The sequence below is a fragment of the Falco punctatus genome, assembly GCF_963210335.1.
Source record: "Falco punctatus genome assembly, contig: scaffold_76, whole genome shotgun sequence".
NCBI classification, from domain to species: Eukaryota; Metazoa; Chordata; class Aves; order Falconiformes; family Falconidae; genus Falco; species Falco punctatus.
Window position 1 is genome coordinate 148,412 of NW_027660277.1, and position 20,387 is coordinate 168,798.

Here is a 20,387-nt window from a genome sequence, read left to right on the forward strand (position 1 = left end):
TATAAACTGGTCAGCTTTATATGCAGTTAAGCAAACTCCTTCTGAGTCCCCGTCTGAGTTCCTGGATCGGCTGAGGGATGTGATGCGCCGTAACACGCCGCTGGACCCTGGGTCTGAGGTAGGGATCCAGCAATTAGTTTCTTTATTCCTGGGTCAATCTGCAGGGGACATAAGGCGAAAACTTCAAAAGCTGCGTTCTACAGAAGGTAGAAATTTGGAAATATTGTTGGATGAAGCATGGAGGGTGTTTAGTAATAGAGAAGAAGAATATCGGCGGGGACAAAGGAAATTGATAGCTGCCATTCAAGAAAAAGGGGAACGGAGAGGTGGTAGGCGAGATTCGTCTCGATTAGAAAAGGATCAGTGCGCTATATGCAGGGGCTTTGGTCATTGGAAAAGGGAATGTCCTAGAAACAGGGAAGGGGGTCGGAAAACCTCGGCGAACGTGAAGATAGCCAATGTAATAGAAGACTGACGGGAACCTGGGGAATCTACTCTAGCGGATCCACTGGTTATAATTAAGCTAGGGGAAAAGCAGCAACAAGTGGAGTTTTTGATAGATACAGGAGCGACATATTCGGTTTTGAATCAAGCCTTAATGCCTTTAGGAGATGATTACGTTGTAGTACAGGGAGCAACTGGTCAAAGTGAAAAGGCGTATTTTTGCGAACCTTTAAAGTATAAATTGGGAAAACAATGGGGTATCCACAAGTTCTTATACATGCCCAACTCCCCAAAGGCACTTTTGGGGAGAGATTTGTTGGAACAATTAGGAGCAAAGATCACGTTTGAAAAAGGGGAAATTACTCTGGAGGTAAAGGATCGACAATATACACAGGCATTAAGTCTAGTCCTAACTAGTCTCCCCTCGGAAGGGAAAATTGATGAGGAAATTCTGAACCAAGTGTATCCAGGAGTCTGGGCTACTGATGTGCCTGGAAGAGCGAAAAATGCTCCACCTGTTGAAGTTAAGATAAAGGAAGGTCAACGACCGGTAAGGATTAAACAATATCCTCTAAAGAAAGAGGACAGGGAGGGAATCCGGCCGGTGATAGAAAAATTTTTGCAGCTAGGACTATTAAAGGAATGTGAGTCTGAATTCAATACCCCTATATTACCTATTCAGAAGTCCGATGGGTCATATAGGGTGGTTCAAGACTTGCGCGCAGTGAACAGGATTACTGAGGATCTCTACCCAGTCGTGGCAAACCCGTATACCCTACTGACTGTATTGGCACCTGAATTAATCTGGTTTACTGTTCTAGATTTAAGGGATGCTTTCTTTTGCCTCCCTCTCCACGAAGCCAGTCAAAAGTTGTTTGCATTCGAGTGGGAAAATCCTAAAAGTGGTCGAAAGACCCAGCTCACTTGGACGGTGTTGCCGCAAGGATTTAAGAATAGTCCTACCATCTTCGGCAATCAGCTTGCGAGAGACCTGGAATCCTGGGAAGCCCCGTCCGAGAAAGGAAAATCGTTACAGTATGTGGATGACATTCTGATCGCTACCAACACAGAGGAAGATTGTATGGCGTGGACGGTGAGTCTGTTGAATTTCTTAGGGCTTCAAGGATACAGGGTGTCCAAGAAGAAGGCCCAGGTAATGCAGCGTAAAGTGAATTATTTGGGCTATGAGATCAGTGCGGGACAGAGAACTTTGGGGCAGGCCCGCAAAGAGGTGATATGCCAAACTAAAAAACCCCAGATGGTAAAGGAATTGCGAACCTTTCTGGGAATGACAGGGTGGTGTCGATTGTGGATCTACAATTATGGACGGCTTGTTAAACCATTATATGCGCTGACAGCGACTGAGCAGAAACACCTCGAATGGAATAAAGAGGCTGAACAAGCTTTTGAACAACTAAAGAAGGCTCTGATGTCAGCCCCGGCTTTAGGACTCCCAGATGTGGGTAAGCCGTTCCTCCTTTTTTCTCACGAGAAACAGGGCATTGCCCTAGGAATATTGGCACAGGAGCTAGGTCTGTATCGTCGGGCAGTTGGCTACCTCTCTAAACAGTTAGACGCGACTGCAAAGGGCTGGCCTGGATGCCTAAGGGCAGTTGCGGCTGTGATACTAAATATACAGGAAGCCCGAAAATTCACCCTGGGCCAGAAAATGACTGTTTTTGTGTCCCATGCAGTGTCGGCAGTATTGGAAGCAAAGGGTGGACACTGGCTATCTCCACAAAGATTCCTGCGATATCAAGCTGTAATAGTGGAACAGGATGATGTGGAAATCGTGGTTACTAACATTGTCAACCCAGCTTCTTTTCTCAGCGGAAACACAGGAGAACCAGTGCATCATGACTGCTTGGAAACTATTGAAGCGACATACGCAAGTCGCCCAGACTTAAAGGATAGCCCCATAGAAAACGGAGAAAACTGGTTCACAGACGGGAGCAGCTATGTCCTGAATGGCAATCGACACGCAGGATACGCCATCACCACCAGTCAAGAGGTAATAGAGTCAGGACCTTTGCCCATGAACACCTCCGCACAAAAGGCAGAAATAATTGCCCTAACTCGAGCCCTGGAGTTGGCTCAGAGCAAAACTGTAAACATTTACACAGACACAAAATATGCCTTTGGAGTTGTACACGCACATGGAGCAATTTGAAAAGAAAGACGTTTATTGAACTCCCAAGGAAAGAATATCAAACATGCAGAAGAAATTCTGAAGTTACTAGAAGCTGTCCAACTCCCTGAGAAAGTGGCAATTATGCATATTAAGGCACACCAGAAAGTGAGCTCAGATTTGGAAAAAGGGAATGAACTGGCGGACAGAGAGGCAAAACAAGTAGCCAAAACAAAAATAAAAGTAGCAGGGTCTTTAATCCCCGATAGGCATATTTCCCTACAAGATAAACCAAAATACACTAGGGAAGATCAGAAACTTATTTCAGACTTAGAAGGATCATATAATAAAGAGGGATGGGCTTATACCCCACAGGGAAAGTTAATTGTCCCCTCATATTTACTGTGGCACTTAATACGGGAAGAACATAGGAAGAGACATTGGGGAATGGAGGCTCTGTATAAACATCTGATAAAAGATATTGTAGCTAGAAACTTACATACCACAGTGAGACAGGTGACTCAACAGTGTGACCTTTGCCTCCAGACTAATCCAAAGAATACTCCCAAATTAGAAATGGGCCAGATTGGAAAGGGTAATGGGCCTGGACAACAATGGCAGGTTGATTTCACAGAACTTCCAAGAAAAGGGGGGTACCGATATTTGCTGGTATTAACTGATACCTTTTCAGGTTGGCCAGAAGCATTCCCAACCAGAACTGCCAAGGCTCGGGAGGTAACTAAAATACTAATACAAGAAATAATACCGCGTTTTGGGTTCCAGCAACCATATCCTCTGACAGAGGACCACACTTTGTTTCAAAAATAGTGCAACAAACCACCCACCATTTAGGTATAGATTGGCAACTTCACACCCCATACCGCCCTCAGTCAAGTGGCCAAGTGGAGAAAATGAACCACTTAATCAAACAGCAAATTGTAAAGTTGGGACAAGAAGCAAACTCGCCATGGCCTCAGTCTCTCCCTTTAGCCCTTTTGCGTATACGGACAAGACCGAGGGCGAGGGAAGGACTGAGCCCTTTTGAAATTCTGTATGGACGCCCCTATGGAATACAAAAGGGGACATCAATGCAAATTGGGGATGAAATTATGACTTCCTATATGGTGGCATTGAGCAAGCAGCTCAATAAAACTGGAAAACATGTAACTGGGACCCGAGGAAGGGGCCTGGATGGGCCTGTACATGATATCCAACCTGGAGATTATGTATATGTAAAGTCTCTTGCAGAAAAAACCTTGAAACCACAGTGGGAAGGACCATACCAAGTACTCCTCACCTCCTTCACAGCAGTCAAAATTAAAGAACAGAATGCCTGGATTCATCATACCCGTGTGAAGAAGTCGCCACAAAAGCTTTGGACATCAGAAATTCAAGGGCCGTTAAAGCTCAAGCTAAAAAGATAGGATGTGGGTTAAATTTAATATGATTCTGATAATTTCACAGGTGATAGACACAGCGGCCTGGCGAGAGAACTGGTATGTTCAGGCGATTCAAAACATCACCAAAATTTTAAATAAGACAGATTGTTGGATCTGTACCCAAATGCCAAGACATTCTGGTTATGAGATACCGTTAATAGGCATCCCACTGCCAGTTCCCCTGACGAACCGCCAAGACGGCTCCTTTTGGGGAAATACAATCTGGAGCACAGACCCTCAGGTTAAGTGGGGACGAGAATTAAAAATCACTGTCAAAGAGACCAGCACACTGGGGGATAACTGCCTGGTAAGTTCGGGAAAAGGACTGTTCGTGGGAGAACACCCAAATTGTAACCGAAGTCATACATTAAATATGACAGGTAGAGATTTGGGATTTTTGAAATTGAACTATACCGGTCTCCCGACCCCACGAGGGACAGGGTGGTATTGGTTGTGCGGCACAATGGCTCGTAAAGTCTTGCCCATAGGATGGCGAGGAGCATGCACTCTGGGAGGTCTGGTCCCCAATATTACTATCATTGACGGGACAACGCGACCCCCCATAAGAAAAAACGGAACATTGTAAATAACCCCCTCATAAACAGACCAACGAGTTTCCACAGTTTTGCGCGATGGTTCATTCCGTTTTTAGGGGTTAGTGAGTTGGAAAAGGCAATAATAAACATCTCAGCTATAATAGAAACAGTGGAAAATAGGACAGTTGATGCTCTCCTGGCACTTCAGAAGGAAGTTACTGACTTATCAAAAATAGTGTCACAGAATCGTATGGCTTTAGATTTGCTATTAGCCTTCCAAGGGGGGGTATGCACTGTGATCAATGTAGATTGTTGCATGTATGCAGATCAAAGCGGGCGAATTACAGAGGACCTCCAAGAAATTAGGAAACAAGTAAATATTCTACATAAAGTGACACAAGATAACACTTCTTGGGGCTTTTCTGAATTATGGGAGAAATTGACATCCTGGTTGCCCAATCTAACATGGTTAAAACAATTATTTGTAATGATCATTGTGATTGTCTTTCTACTTTTAATTATTGGTATAGCTATCCGTTGTGGATTTTGGTGGCTTAAGGGAACTGGAAATTCCTATAGTGAATGGAAGAGAAATCAACTGCGACAAAAATTAGAATCTAATCAATACTTTGAGTCTGAGTAAAAGAATTTACTAATTTCTTTGAAAAGGGGGGACTGAGAGAGAGGGGAGTTAAGAGATAGGGTAAAGTTTAACGATTATAATAGTCTGCTTAGCTGTTTGCCAGATCTTACATGGTTTGCTTGGGTGTTGTGATAAGGTATACGGGAGTAAAGAGCCTTATGACCATGTAAGTCCAGCTTTATGACCATATAAGTCAAAAGAACAATTACAACCTTGCAAGAACAAGCCAAAGCTGATTCTGCGGTTTGGACAAAAACCAGGACGCTACTGAGCCTGCGCCAGATGTGGGGGTAACTAGCAAGACTCACCTGCCTTCATCCTCAGGATCCCTGACGACCACCACCAGGGGACACTGCGCAAACTCAGTCGAGAAAAAAATATGGAAATGGCTCGCAGAACTAATTTTAATACGAAGCAGGGATAGATAATGCATATGTATAGGCGTATTGCAACACATTATGAATATGTAATGAGATGCCTTATAAAAACAGAGCAAGTTTTCGTGTCAGGCGCGCACGGTTTTGGCGGGACTACCCCCCGTGCTGCCCAGCACTACATAAACATACCTACTTCACAATCTTACTGATTGTAGAGTCTGTTTTCCGCACGTCAATGGGAGTGTGGGGGCCAATGGGAATCAGCTGAAGCAAGGGAGGACAATCTTTCTCCCCATGAAGACGGTCAAGCACTGGAGTAGATGTCTAGCGAGCTTGTGCCATGTCCATCCTTGGAGCTTTTCAAGCCCCACTTGAAGGAAAGCCTGAGCTACTTGCTTCAAACCCATAACTGATAGTTCTCTGAGCAGCATGTAGGCCTGGACACCTCGGGAGGTCCCTTCCAGCATGAATGATTTTGGATCTTCATCCACTATGGATGTTGCCTTCATGATGGCAGGGAAATCGCTCAGGTTTCCAGCGGCTGTTGAAGCCTAACAGAAAGTTGGTCGGATGACCTGTGACGTTCCTTTCCCACTCCAAGCTTTGCTGCTCAGATGCAGGGCTGCTTGGCTGGTTCCTATTGATTCCTGTTCTTCACCCTTTCCTACCTTTTCCCCACCTTTCCCACGCACAGTTGCTTCTCCTTGACTACCCTTGTATCCTCCCACGCAAGCAGCCCACCCCTCCTTTCCCTTTCCTCCCTGGCCATTGTCTGTCCTCCTTTGGTGATTCTTTGGAGGTTTTCACCATAGGTGGCCACTCAGACAAGGGATTGATCATCCCCCTTGACTCAGCATCATCCCCCTTGACAGAGCACTGCTGTGGCCACATCTGGGTTATCTGTGCCTGGGCTTTGAGGTTTCCCATTCTGGAGGAATAGGGAAAAACTGGAGAGGCTGTGGAGGATACTTGCCTGGATGGAGTTTGGAGTCTGTGGAGAGAGACTGAAGGTGCTGGGCTTCTTGAGACCGACCAAATGGATCCTCAGGCACTACAGTAGTAGCATGCAGCTGCTTGAAGGGGGCTGTCAGAGATGTCAGAGATAAGGGAGTGATTCCTGATAGCGGCAGGAAGACAGAACCTCCACAAAGTGCTGCTTGGAAGGATAAGATTGGATGTGAGGAAAAAGAAATGTCCCTCGGAGGGTTGCCCTCTGATGCCAGACTTCACCCAGAGGGAGCCTGGATCAGCCCATGGCTTTGAGTTTCAAGGAACAAGCAGGGATGAGGGGAGAAACTTCAGAAAAGGCAGAGAAATGTGGGTGTGAGTGCTGGGTAGGAAAGCAAGGAAGAGTCCAACCACCAGAGTGGAAAGAGGTGCCACATGGACAGTGTAGCGCAACTTGCAGTGGAGATGGCCCAGGGCTGCAGCAAGGCTGAATGGCCCAACTGGGGGCTGAGGCCTCTGTCCCCTGGGCAATGGCAGTTGCCCATGTCATCTAGGCCTGTGACATGAAAATTGATTTGGAGGGTCTTCTGTTCTGCCCTCCAAGAGCTTGGGGGTCAGGGCTTGGTCTTTCTGCTTCACAAAAAAAATCCAAATGTGTTTTGCAGCATTACAGCTGCACACTGACACAGTGCCTTTGCCTACCTGCAGTTCTGGCCTCTAATTAGCTACTCGAACGAGTCCATGGGGACGCTTTGTCAGCAATGGCCCTCAGCGGGACCCATCAATGTTTGAAGGTATTTTCAGTGTTGCTTCTGACTTACATTCCTAGAGTGGTTGGTTCAGTCTGCTCTCAGTAGCTCAGGTTCATGGCAGGAGCCCCCAATGCCCTAACGAGGTATTTGCCTTTTTGTCATTTCCTTCAAGTCTTCAAGACATGTGCAGCTAATTGGAGCTGTTTCATTCATATAAACAAGGGAGAAGATTTCAAAGTGCACCTGAAAATAATTAATTTATATTTCATAGGTTATATTTTTCTACTTTTTAGGTTAGAGGGGAGGTTCTAGCAGCATTCTCTGCAGGAGTGGGCTGGAAACTAGGACCATGCATGGCAATCAGTTAGCTGAGGGGAATGTGCTCGAGCTTGTCTAGACAACAATTAACATGATGAGACATGTTTACAGAGCACAGGGGAGTGGGGGACAGATGGCGCCAAGGATGGCGCCAAGGAAAGGTAACACCTTGCGGTTAATTGATGGCAGCTAACCACCAATCGGGGATTGCCTAGTATGCAAGGCTTAGCTTCAAAACCAATCTGTTTCAAACGCGCAGCTTCTGAAAGTGTATAGAAACTCGTGCTTCTGTACAATAAATTGACATTTGCTTGCATCAAGCTGCGTCCCGTCTCTTCATTTGCCGCAAATTGGTGACCCCGACGTGATCCGTTTAAGGATCTGACGTGAAGGGCTCTCGAATCGCCTGACTGAGCGACATGCAGCAAATCCCACAGAACTTTGAATGATCTGCTGAAAGGAAGCAGGAGCCGGCCAGAAATCCCTCCGGAGTTGAGAGGTGAGCTGTGGGAAATCCGTAATGCGGAATCAGGCTTCGTCCCCAGAAAGAGACGTATATGGACTCATGAAGGGTCTTCTAGTCAGATCCAGGAGTCCATGCCTCAGTCTCCTCAAATGGTGACCCATATGGTGGTGTTCCAAAGCCTTAGAAGAATAAGGACGGAACTGGTCAATAAAAAAGACAGCTCGTGGAAGAGGGCTGCGTTCCGGAGGAGACGGCTTGGCTGTACGATCGTCTTGCTGTCTGGACCAGGCGGACAACCTAAACCCCGAGGATAACACCTGTATGCATCGAGACAGGTGAGCAGCCAAGAAACTTTAGAGACTTTGAAAGAATGAAAGTTTGTACATACAGCAGCCAATTGTATGATGCTGCCGCGGAGGGGAACTCCGTGTCAGGAATGCATTTAGCACCTTGGTGGCAAATTCTAACTACTCTTTGCCAAGTGTGGACTGATTCTACTAATGGTGCTAAACCAGAGGAAGCTGTAAATTCCACCGACAGCGCGACTCTTCTCAAGACACCGTCAGCAATGGCAATTCTGTCCACATCTCCTCTGCCCCCAAAGCTTCTGTCACTGACTGCAGCGACCCTCACAACACAGGAGCAAGCACGGGAACAGGACAACTTGGACAATGATTCCATTGACACTGATAAACCTTTTGATCCAGGTCCTATAGATCTGGAAAAGGAGCCAGACCTTTCCCCCACCCCCCCTTGTCTCTCCTGATGCATTGATTGTATTTCTGGGGAGGGTGAAAGGGAGTCTGAGGGATTGGTGGCAGGAATGCAAGCGGGAAGGAAGGATTCATAATACATTTGCTGTGTCCCTTCTTGAAGTGATGGCAGAGCCTTATACGCTCACACTGCATGATTGGAAGTCATTGCTTTGTATGGTACTAACTGATACAGTATATGATGTGGTTATTTGATTTTTGTGAGCTACGTGTAGTGGCCTTGACTGAAAACCTTAATCGGGGAATTGCTGTTAACTATGAGCAGTTGGCTGGAGAAATTAATTGTGCCGATTCTGTGACTCAGGCAAGGTATCCCAGGGACAACTGTTTGCAAATGAAGGAATGGCTATTAAGGCAGTCGGGATGCGGGAGTCTTGCCACAGTCTTGCAGGGTCCTAGAGAGTCACTAACTTTAATACTAACTTGATTGATTGGCTTCAGAATATTTTGCAACAAGTCAAACATCAGGAAGCTCAAGGGTTGCTTTTAAAACAACTAGCTGTGATAATGCCAATGAAAATTGTAAATGGGCAACTTTCACAATCGCAACCCCAACATGTGTCAAATGATTGTAACGCAGAACTCACAGCAGACTGCAATTCTCAGGCTGAGTTCTGGAATGCAGCATAACAGATTTTTGCTTCTCTAATCTCTTCTGTAAGAATAGTATACACTCTTAACTTGCTTAGCAAATTAGGCTGCTAGCTTGCTAAACAAAGTAATACTACAAATACTATTTTTTTTCTGGCTTATTAACAGATGTTGATTCTGTCCATCATATGTTGCTTCAGAACCGAGTTGCTATTGATTTTTATTATTAGCACAGGGACACAAGTGTGAAGACTTTGATAGGATGTATTACGTGAATCTGAGTGACCACTGTGAATTAATTTACAAAAGTATACAAAACTCAAAAGCCTTAAAACAAAGATCTGCAACAGAGCCAGGGGTGGGATGCCTTTGGTCTCTTCTCACGGCTGGGAAACTTTGGGCCATGACTCAAAAGTATTACAGGATTTATTATAATTATCTTTAACCACCTTATTGATGTTTGCCTTATGTCTCCCATGCCTTTTTTTTCCTGTATTCAGTGTTTAGTTGATTGTAACATAAAGCAGGTCATGGTCACCCAGCTACACACCCTCTTTGCCTCGTCGCAATTAACAAGCAAAAAAGAGGATAGAGAATGTCTGAAGAGAGAGATAGGAGAGGAAGCTGGAGAATATGTGACCTAACAAGAGATGAGAGAACAGCTAGGTATTATGAAGGAGAAGAGGAAAGATAAACATGATTATCTAGTGTTTAATAGGTGTCTGCATGCTTGTAGAGATATATAGCTATGTAACTACATGAATGATTTCTGCCCTGAGCCTGGTGGAGCATACAGCTGCGGTCTGTGTCCGGGCTCAGAGATGTAAATAGGGGCTTCTCTGTTATGGTAAAAGTGTTTCTCTTTGCATAAAAAAAGAGGGAACGAAGGGAATGACCCCAGAGGTATGTTCAGAGAAGGCACACTATGTTTCGAATTTTTTGACTGAACCAGTTCTTGTTTGGTGTGCCCTTCCACCTATGTATAATGTTAATCCAAAAGAAGATGATACTGTTTACACTTTGAATGTCGATCATTGTCTTTCTGTAGATGCTAATGTAGTAGGAGGCTATGATGGGAACGTGTCGCAGCGGTTCTTCTCTTATCCAGAGTAACAGCAGGGAAAGCATTAAAGAGTTAAATCACCTTGTTTGGTAGGCAGTTAAGAATGTGAGTCAAAATTGCCACTGCTTTTTGTTGTTGGTTCAAGGACATGGCTGTGAGGATTTTGATGGTATGTGCTGCGTGGATTTTAGGTGCCCCACTGCATTAACATGTTATGAAAATCTTTGAAAATGTCAGCCTTTTTGGCATCCATTCACTCAATTGGCAGTATTGTTTGTTTGCTATTACCTTGGTTGCTGTCATGTTTGCAAGGGCCCTGCAGAACATGGCAAGCCTGGTACTAGCTGTTCAAAAACAAAAAGGGGAAATTGTAAAATTTTACGGATCAGAGACAGTGGGTTATTTTGACACTGATAAGATGTCTTAGTTGCTTTTTTATTTGTTCTATTACTTATACCTTGTTTTTACTCGTTCGGTTTCAAAGGTTCTTTTTGTGCAACAGGAAGGGGGAGATGCAGGAGCGGGCTGGAAACTAGGACCACGCGTGGCAATCAGTTAGCTGAGGGGAATGTGCTCGAGCTTGTCTAGACAACAATTAACATGATGAGACATGTTTGCAGAGCACAGGGGAGTGGGAGACGGATGGAGCCAAGGATGGCGCCAAGGAAAGGTAACACCTTGCGGTTAATTGATGGCAGTTAACCACCAATCGGGGATTGCCTAGTATGCAGTGCTTAGCTTCAAGAACCAATCTGTTTAAAACGCGCAGCTTCTGAAACTGTATAGAAACTCGTGCTTCTGTACAATAAATTGACATTTGCTTGCATCAAGCTGCGTCCCGTCTCTGCATTCGCCGCAAATTACTGTCAAGAATTTGCTATGTTCAGCTGCAGAGTTGGTTGAAGAAGTCTGATGTCAAGTGATGTAAGTCTCATGGGGCTGAGGACAAAAATAGTGGGACTGGATTGCTGAGGAGCAAGGCTGTCCATGCAGTGTTTAGCTCCAGGGACTGCTTTTCCTACCTGGCCGCACTTCCTCGGGAGACACTGTGCATCAAGAGCAATTGGAAAAGCCTTCTATCATTTCTCCAAAGTGCTCATTACCTGCCTTTCTCTTTCACTGTACTGCTGAAACTTATCTCATTAAGTGTAGGAGCCAAACTTGAAGACCAGGTGTCCCTGATGGAAGAGACAGGGCTTGTCAGGGCGTTCTGCCTCTTAATGAGCCTAGGGTATCTGTGGTGCTGTGAACTGCAGGTGTTCAGAGGACACTGAAGAAACCTCTCAAGAACACCAAGTCAGGAGCAAAGCCCACAGCCCCTGGAAGCGTTAACGGGCCCCGCTGAGGGCCATGGCTGAGAAAGCCTCCCCATGGCCTTGTTAGAGCCCATCCTTGGAGGCTGTGAGTGCAGGAAGGCAAAGGCGCTGTGCAGGCAGCTCTGCTGCTGAGCAAAGCCTTGGCTTGCTTGATGAAGCAGAAAGGCCAAGCCGTGACCTGCAGCCTGTGGAAGGTCAGTGCTGTCCCTCACACAGGGCTCAGGGCTCTTCCTGGGGACCATGGAAGGTGGGCATCCAATGCCCAGTGAAGGACAGCAATGGCACAGCAACTTCCAGCTTCCCCATGGGGCTGCAAGGAGGCAACGATGCCCCCGTGCCGTGAGGACATCATGTCTTCTCATAGCCTTCCCTGGTAGAGACAGCTGCCTCAGCCAAGGGGACACAGACCTGGGTTCTACTGGTGCCTTCCAGCCTTGCCAGTGCCCTCTGCCATCCCCACCATAGGCTGTCCTGCATGGTTGGAGCCCTGCCCCTGTTGCCCTGCAGGCTGTAGGCACCATCTCGCTGCCCTGCCTTGCTCTCACCCCAACATTGCCATACCTTCGCTGAGGTACCTCCACTCTCACCGGCTGTTCCTTGAAACACAAACCATGGGCTGATCCAGGCTCCCTCTGGCTGAGCTCTGGCACTGCAGCAGGACCCCTGAAGTGACAGATCTTCCTGCTGAGGTCCAGTCTCTGCTTTCCAAGTTGAAACTTTGTGACATTTTTTCCTCTCTCCTGCTGTTTTCCCCTGCCCAGGAAAGGTTTACCATCTCAGAAAATACCCTTCCCGCAGGGAACGCAGCCAGGAAGCCTTTTCTTATGCTCTGCTCTCTCACCAGAGAGAAGGAATACTCACATGGTCTCCCAAACCACGTAACTGCTGCTGGCCTTTCACCTTCTCCCAGGGACATGGCCAAGCCCTGTGCCTGCTGCTGTCCCATCATGTCCCCAGGTGCAATGGACGTGACAACCCCTATCCCAGCCCTTCTCCTGGATGAGGCCTATGGGGTCCCTTGGCAGAGGGACTGTCCCAGCCACGTTCCTGATGCTGGCCTGTCACCTCCAGAGGCAGAACTGACCTCACAGGCCCCTCACAGCCAGGCACGTCCTCCTGCATGAGGAGTTCCTGAGACCCAGTTGCCCTCCTGATACTATACTCTTCCATCACCCTCCTCATGGCCCACAACCCGACCACAGAAAAGCAGGCTTGTTTTTCTCAGATTTATCAAATACCTTTCCTGCAATCCATTTGAGTGGAGAAACATTTTTCAGATGAACGCCTCTATTTGTGTTGACACATTCTATATATGCTCTTACACCTCTGTGGTCTGTTTTTCAGGTTGGACTGACCGTTAACTGCGCAGCTGAGGCAGGGTCAGCTAGAGCAGCCTGCTCAGCAACTCGTCTAGGTAGGCTTCCAATACCATAGAAGCACAGAAACAGAGAATCATTGAGGTTGGAAAGGACCTTAAAGATCATCACATCCAACCATAACCTGAGAATCAGTAAATCATCACTGAACCATCTGCATCTGTGTATTTTTGAAACAGCTCCAGGGCTGGTGATTCCACCATCTCCCTGGGCAGCCTGTTCCAATGCTTGAACCACCCTTGCAGTGAAGATGTTTTTCCTCATATCCAATCTGAACCTCTCCTGGTCTAACTTGAGGCTGTTGCCTCTTGTCCTGTCACTTGTTATCTGGGAGAACAGTCCTATCCACCCCATCTACAACCTCCTTTCAGGTACTTCTAGAGAGCAGTAAGGTCCCCCCTGAGCCTCCTCCTCTCCAGACTGAACAAGCCAAGTCCCCTCTGATACTCTACAACAGACCGGGGCTCCAGACCCTTCACCAGCCTTGTTGCCCTTCTCTGGACATGCTCCAGCACCTCAACATTTCTCTTGAAGTGAGGGGTCCAAAACAGAAACACAGTGTTCAAGGTGTGGCAGGTCACCTTGTCCCAGAAGGAGATCAGATTCGTCAAGCAGGACCTGCCTTTCACAAACCCATGCTGGCTGGTCTTGACCTCCTGGTTGTCCTGTGCTTACTGTTGGATGTTGCTCAGGATGATCAGCCCCACAACCTTCTCTGGCACTAAGATCAGGTTGATAGTCCTAGGAAGGATCCTCTTTTCTACGTTTCTTGCAGGTGGGCACCACTTTGACTAACCCCCAGGCTTCTGGTGCCTCCCCACTTAGCCAGGACTCTTGACAGTCACCCCTGTGGTGATGCATTAGAGAAACAGACCAACGATTTTCACAGTGTTCCTGGGTCACGAGATGTCCATAGCCAAGGACACTTCCCAAAGCACTTTGTCCTCCCTGGACATGAGGTTCACCTGCACCACAGGTCCTCTGGGGCTGCAGAGACAACACAGACAGGCATGTCCTCTCCTGCCAGCACTGCACAGTCCAGCCCTTTGTCCCTCTGGTCTTCAGGACAGCTGGGTTTGCTCTCCTTAGGGACATTTCATTTCACCGTTACAGTGTCACCTGCCAACCACCCCAGTATGCTCTGCAGCAAAATTTAGCATGCATTGGACTTTGGGTACTTGGTACCCGCTGTTTTTGTTACATGTTTGATCTTGGCCCTGGTGCCACAGCTGAGGTCCAGTGCGTCTCTTCTCTGACATAAAGAACCTCAATCAGGGAGAGCAAGGGGCCAAACTCTTATTTAACCAGCCTGCGGAAGCCTTGGGATCAATGACCTCACATCTTACTGGGGACTTTAATGACCCCGTGGGTTTACATGGCAAGGGTTTGGGAGTGGCCATGGGGATTGTAGGGCTGCCAAAGGTGAGGTCAAGAGTTGGCCCCATGGCCAAGAAAGCCACATTCAGCTGGCTCTGAAATGGACCTGCTACTTCCCTGAGCTCATAAGAAATTCTAGTGGCACCTCTGTGAAAAACCAATGGAAGAAAGGACATAACACAGTGTGCAGCATTTGTAAGAGAGAAGCGTGAGAAACAGGGCACAGGAACAGCCCTACAAACACCAAGTGAGTGAAGAAGGAGGGGGGGCAGTGAGGGAGAGGCTTGGTGGGCTCATGGAGGCCAACGGTCAACCCACTGACCCCGATGTTCACAGGTCAGCACAGTGACAATGTTCCTTTAGGTGTCTGTAGGTTCTTTACATCAGCATTTTAGCACCGCTGCCAGATGGGCCAACAGCTGTGACGCTCAGCTGGATCTGAAACCCTGCATCACCCCTGTCTACCTTGGCTCCAGCAACAAAGAAATGGTGGAGTCTCATCTCCCAGGGGCAGTGAGGCAGGAGAGCAGCAGAGTGCAGGTGCCGGGCCTCAGGGTGGCAGGCTGTGGCCAATGCTGGGAACTTTCACTGGGCAGTATCACTCAAGGGAGAAGAATTCAGTGCAAGTGGTCGCAAGGAGGCCATGAGGCCCAGGGCCACAGGACAACTCGCCTTCTCATAGGCCTTGGTGGCAGAGACAATGGCTGTACGCAAGGGGACAACCCTTGGGTTCTCTTGGTGACTTCCAGCCTTGCCCGTGCCCTTTGCCTTCCATCTCACGCTGTCCTACGCTGTCCCACGGCTGCTGCTTTTCCCCGGCAGGCTGCAGGCACCCATCTGGCTTCCCCACCTTGCTCTCACCCTGCCCTTGCCACACATGCACCGATGTCTGCCCACCCTCACACGCTGTTCCTGCAAACACACAGACATGGACTGATCTCAGACTCTTCCAAGGCTGCGAGCCTTTCAGCTTCTCGCATAGACACGAGCAAGTGGTGTGCCTGCTGCTGTGCTGCCATGTTCTCAGGCAGCAGCGACGTGACAAGCAAGAAATAAGCCCCTTGGTGGGGTGAGCCCAGGTCCTTAGGCAGAGGGGATCTCACAGCCCACGTGCCACCCAGGGGCCTTCTGCTGGCCTGCCCGAGACACGGGCAGATGGAGCTTAACAGCACGTGTCCCAGCCATGAGTCAGGGGCTGCCCTACGCGCTGTTTCAGGCAGAGGTGACCTCACCGCCCCTTTCCCAGGCACATTGCTGCTGTTGGGCTGTCCCCTCCGCAGGCAGAACTGGCCTCACTGCCCCCGTCACAGCCATTGGCTTCCTGCTGGAATGTGAGTCCCTGAGACACAACTGACCACGAGATACCGTCCTCAGCCGTCACCCTCCCCGTGGCCCAGCACCCAGCAGATGAAGGGAAGCTTCTCTCAGCCAATTTATCTCATGGATTTCCTACCCACAGTTTGGGTGGAGAAACATTCCTCAGGGGAACTGCTCTGTTTCTGCCGGACCATGCTTTGTCTCTGCTTCTGCGCCTCTGTTTTCCCTTCTTCCCCCTGCTATCCCATCCCAACTGAGCTCTCCAGGGAAGTGAGTCGATGAGTCCTAGAATATCTCAGGTTGGGAGAGGCCCCTGTAAAGGCCCTTGTCCAGCTGTCCTGCTCAGGGCAGGGTGAACTGGATGGCATCTCTCAAGGGCTCTGCCCACTTTGGCATCATCCACAGAAGGGTCTGAAAAGCCACTTTGTCAACTTGTACTGGGAGACAATCAAGACATTCAACACAGTTGGCCCAACTGCTTGCACTGGAAGATGCCACTAGTCAGTGGCCACCAGGAGGACTTGACCACTGCTGACATTTGGTCTTGAGCCCCTGTGGCGTATGATGCACCGACTCTGGGAGCGGATTGAAGGCACGAAGACACTTGAAGACACCTCGGAGACACTTTATTAAACTCAAGCAAGCCTTTTATACCTTTGCAGGGGGCTGACGTGTCAGCCTGGGACTGTGCTCAGCAGTTTTCCACTCTTGGCTCTTTTTTTATTACAGACACAGCAGCTCAGCAACTCCCTTTATCTACAAGGCCACGAGCTCTGCAGACCACTCCCTATCTTGAAGTTCCTCTTCCTGCTCCCATGGCTTCCTTCCAACAAGCATAACTGTGTCTCTCTCCCAAGGTCGGTTTTTGCTCCCTGACACCGTTGAGCTAGCTCGAGACATAGCCACAAGTCCCCAGCCAACTTCTCACCCACAGCATCCTCCATTTCTTCACTCCAGAAGTCACCCATCTGCCTATGAAGAAACTGCAGGAGAAAAAGTCAAAACCCTTGCAAAGGTCCAGGTACAAACCATCCCCTTCTTTCCTCAATACGTATGGGTGCAGAAATCCCAAAAGGCTGGATGTCTGCCTTTTGCCAGGACCCCAGAACCTCCCTGATTGCTCGGACATATTTGAGGGCACCATCCAGAAAGTGTGCCGTGATCAGACAGAGGCACTTGCAATGACCCTGCCCAAGGCAGGTGAGATGAATCTCCCTGGGACAGTGGCCTTTGTTCCTGCAGTCACACACAGGAACAGCCGGGCCCTGGGAGGTGTCCCCATCATCAGCTGGCCTCATGCACTGCTGCCGTGGTTGAACCCCAGCCTCACGCACACAGGGGTGCTCAGAGGCACGAGCCCGTCCCTGGCAAGGCGGAGGCAGAGCACTGCAGCAGGCACAGTGACTGCCTGGCCTCCTGCTGCCCCTGCCAGAGGCTGGCAGCACCTCAGCCCGGGGGTGTCGCGCCCTGCTCGGCACCTCGCGGAGATGGCCCTCGTCATGAGCAATGGGCACGGGGACCTCGGTTCAAGGAAGCACGTTGCAGTGCTGCATTCAGGTGGTCTCCACAAATCCAGAACATTTTATGGAGGCCAGCACCGTCACAGAGTGCCCGTTGCCTGCCCCTGCCTGCGCTCACAGGACTGCCACGCAGCACGGCGGTGACCAAGCTGCCAGAGCACTCAGGCCTTACACCAAGGCAGGGGGTCAGAAGGGGAGTGTGTAGGTAGAAGGAGGACAGTATTGGAGAGCCAAGGGCTGCTGTTCCCTGGCAGTGCTGCCATGCCAGGAACTTTTCCTCTCCGTCTGTGGACTCAGGAACTGTCCCTGCAGCTCCAGAAAGGCCTTGGAAGGAAGAATCCCAGGAAAATTAAAGTTGCTTAATGGCCCTTTGGCTTTGTTAGACAAAGAGAGAGCAGGGCACCTTCAGAAAGGAAAATCATAGAAGAAATTAGAATGGGAATGACCACTTTATCAGAAATTAAATACCACAAGCAAATGCAAAAAATTCAGAAGACAGTCTGGGTCTGTGATGAATTACATTATAAATGCTATTCATAATGTTAATGCTTCAGAAGAACATCCAGCTATCAGTTTGCACATTGCACCCTTGAGCTCCTGGTTCCTCATGCTGTAGATGAGGGGGTTCACTGCTGGAGGCACCACCGAGTACAGAACTGACACCACCAGGTCCAGCAATGGGGAGGAGATGGAGGGGGGCTTCAGGTAGGCAAAATACGAGGTGCTGACAAATAGGGAGATCACGGCCAGATGGGGGAGGCATGTGGAAAAGGCTTTGTGCCGTCCCTGCTCAGAGGGGATCCTCAGCACAGCCCTGAAGATCTGCATGTAGGACAGAACAATGAAAACAAAACACCCAAAGAATAAAAAGGCACCAGCCACAATAAGCCCCACTTCCCTGAGGTAGGTGTGTGAGCAGGAGAGCTTGAGGATCTGTGGGATTTCACAGAAGAACTGTCCCAGGGCATTGCCTTGGCAGAGCGGCAGTGACTGTATTGGCCGTGTGCAGCGCAGCACAGAGAAACCCACTGGCCCAGGCAGCTGCTGCCATGTGGACACAAGCTCTGCTGCCCAGCAGGGTCCCGTAGCGCAGGGGCTGGCAGATGGCCACGTAGCGGTTGTAGGCCATGACGGTGAGGAGAGAACACTCTGCTGAAAGGAAAAAGACAATCAAGAAGAGCTGTGCAGCACATCCTGAGTAGGAGATGTCCCTGGTGTCCTAGAGGGAGCTGGCCATGGCTTTGGGGAGAGTGGTGGAGATGGAGCCCAGGTCGATGAGGGAGAGGTTGAGGAGGAAGACGTACATGGGGGTGTGCAGGTGGTGGTCGCACACTACAGCAGTGATGATGAGGCCATTGGCCATGAGGGCAGCCAGGTAGATGCCCAGGGAGAGCCAGAAGTGCAAGAGCTGCAGCTCCCGTGTGTCTGCAAAAGCCAGGAGGAGGAACTGGGTGATGGAGCTGCTGTTGGACATCTGCTGCCTCTGGGCATATGGTCCTGTCACAGGAGAAAAAGACAGTGGTAATTTATGGGAGACTTCTGCAAGCAAAATCAAAGCCATTTCCCACAGACCACCCCCCCGTCACACACAGACATCCCTCTCTTTTCTCGGAGACCTTCCTGCAGCTGTGTGGCTGCAGCCCTGCTTGGTGCTGGCCGTGTGGGCGATGAAGAGCAGGGCATCTGCCCACGGGCTCTTGACCAGCCAGCCCCACTCTGCAGCAGTGGGTGGGGGCAGGGACCAGTCCTGGTGTTTAACTTTGTCCTGTGAAACCAGTGCCAACGCAGAAGGGCTGGTCAGCATCTGCAGCGCCAGTGCTAAGGAACGGGAAGGGTGAAGGCATTTTAAGAGAGTTTTAGTTTTTTTCACAGCTCCCCCCCATCTCCCCTGTTGCGTATTCTCGGATGTCAGAAAAGCAGAGCATTTTGGCTGCCCTCCGGTGGAACAGAGTGAGGTCTGTGAGGCAAGAGGATTGCCTGTGGGTGAGTGCACAGTGAGGGGAGGTGGTCTGTCCTGCTGGTTCCCAGTTTCTGTGGGCTTGCACCTTCCTGAGATGAATGGTGGCCACACTCCCATGTTACCCTGAAATACCACAAGGCACTGCTGAGAACAGACTGACCCACCACAGACCAGTAAAGGTTGTAGACGTTCATCAGAACTCAGCATCCCACCCACAGCAAAGGATACACAGCTCATTTCACCCACCCCAACAGCGTTTTCTCCATCACAGAAACTCTACGCTTCTACGTGGGGCTTTCAGCTCACTAATGGGTGCGAGGGGACAGGTTTCCATTCTGGAGGGCAACTCACTGCTTGGAAGGGAACTTCAAGGAGGTAGCCAAGTGCCCTAACAAGAGCATCAGATTGAGGGAGAGCCAGCCCCTTGCCCAGCCCCACAGAGGGCATTGCCCACAGCCCCACAGGTGAGAGGAAAGCTGGGACACTTGTTCCCATGGACACACCTGCAGGAGAGGACCCACAAGGTCAGAGTGTGACTCTGCAGCTGAAACACCCATCCCCAGAGAGCCTGGCAGCAAGAGCAAGAGAATAAAACTAACACCAAAAGGCAGAGAAAGAAGTAAAATTGCACTGATGGTCTAGGTATGAGTGTCCAGGGCGAGCGTGCCAGGCACTGAGGGCAGCGCTGCCCTTGCCCAGCTCTGCTCGCCACCTCCCACACACCAACATTGCTGGGCAGCTGCTCTCAGCCCCTGTGCTCTGCAGAGGGACCGGGGCACGTGGCTGCAGAGCTGCACCGCGGCTCTGCTGGAGTTCTGGCTGCAGAGGGGGTGGCTCACGCCTCGGGACCCCCAGCCCTGAGGGCAGAGGCTTTGCTGGGGGCAGAGCAGCCAGGGGGATGCCTCAGAGAAAGGGGTCTGCACTGCACATGGTCAGAGAGAGCTTTCTGATTCTGCTTTCAACAACAATTCTGTCTGAAGTTTTCTATCAGTCCTTGCAATATCCTGGATGTCAGGAGATTTTCCTTGTGGGAGGTATCTCCC

At 49.3% G+C, this 20,387-nt stretch overlaps 1 long non-coding RNA gene and 1 pseudogene across 2 annotated transcripts in view; both read right to left on the reverse strand.

The window, feature by feature from the left end:
- LOC308057294 overlaps positions 1 to 20,387 on the reverse strand; it is a 105,848-nt gene that overhangs the window by 22,076 nt on the left and 63,385 nt on the right. The window lies entirely within an intron of this gene.
- LOC308057296 (olfactory receptor 14A16-like) lies at positions 17,177 to 19,874 on the reverse strand (annotated as a pseudogene). The gene has a single exon. The product of its transcript is annotated as an olfactory receptor 14A16-like (transcript).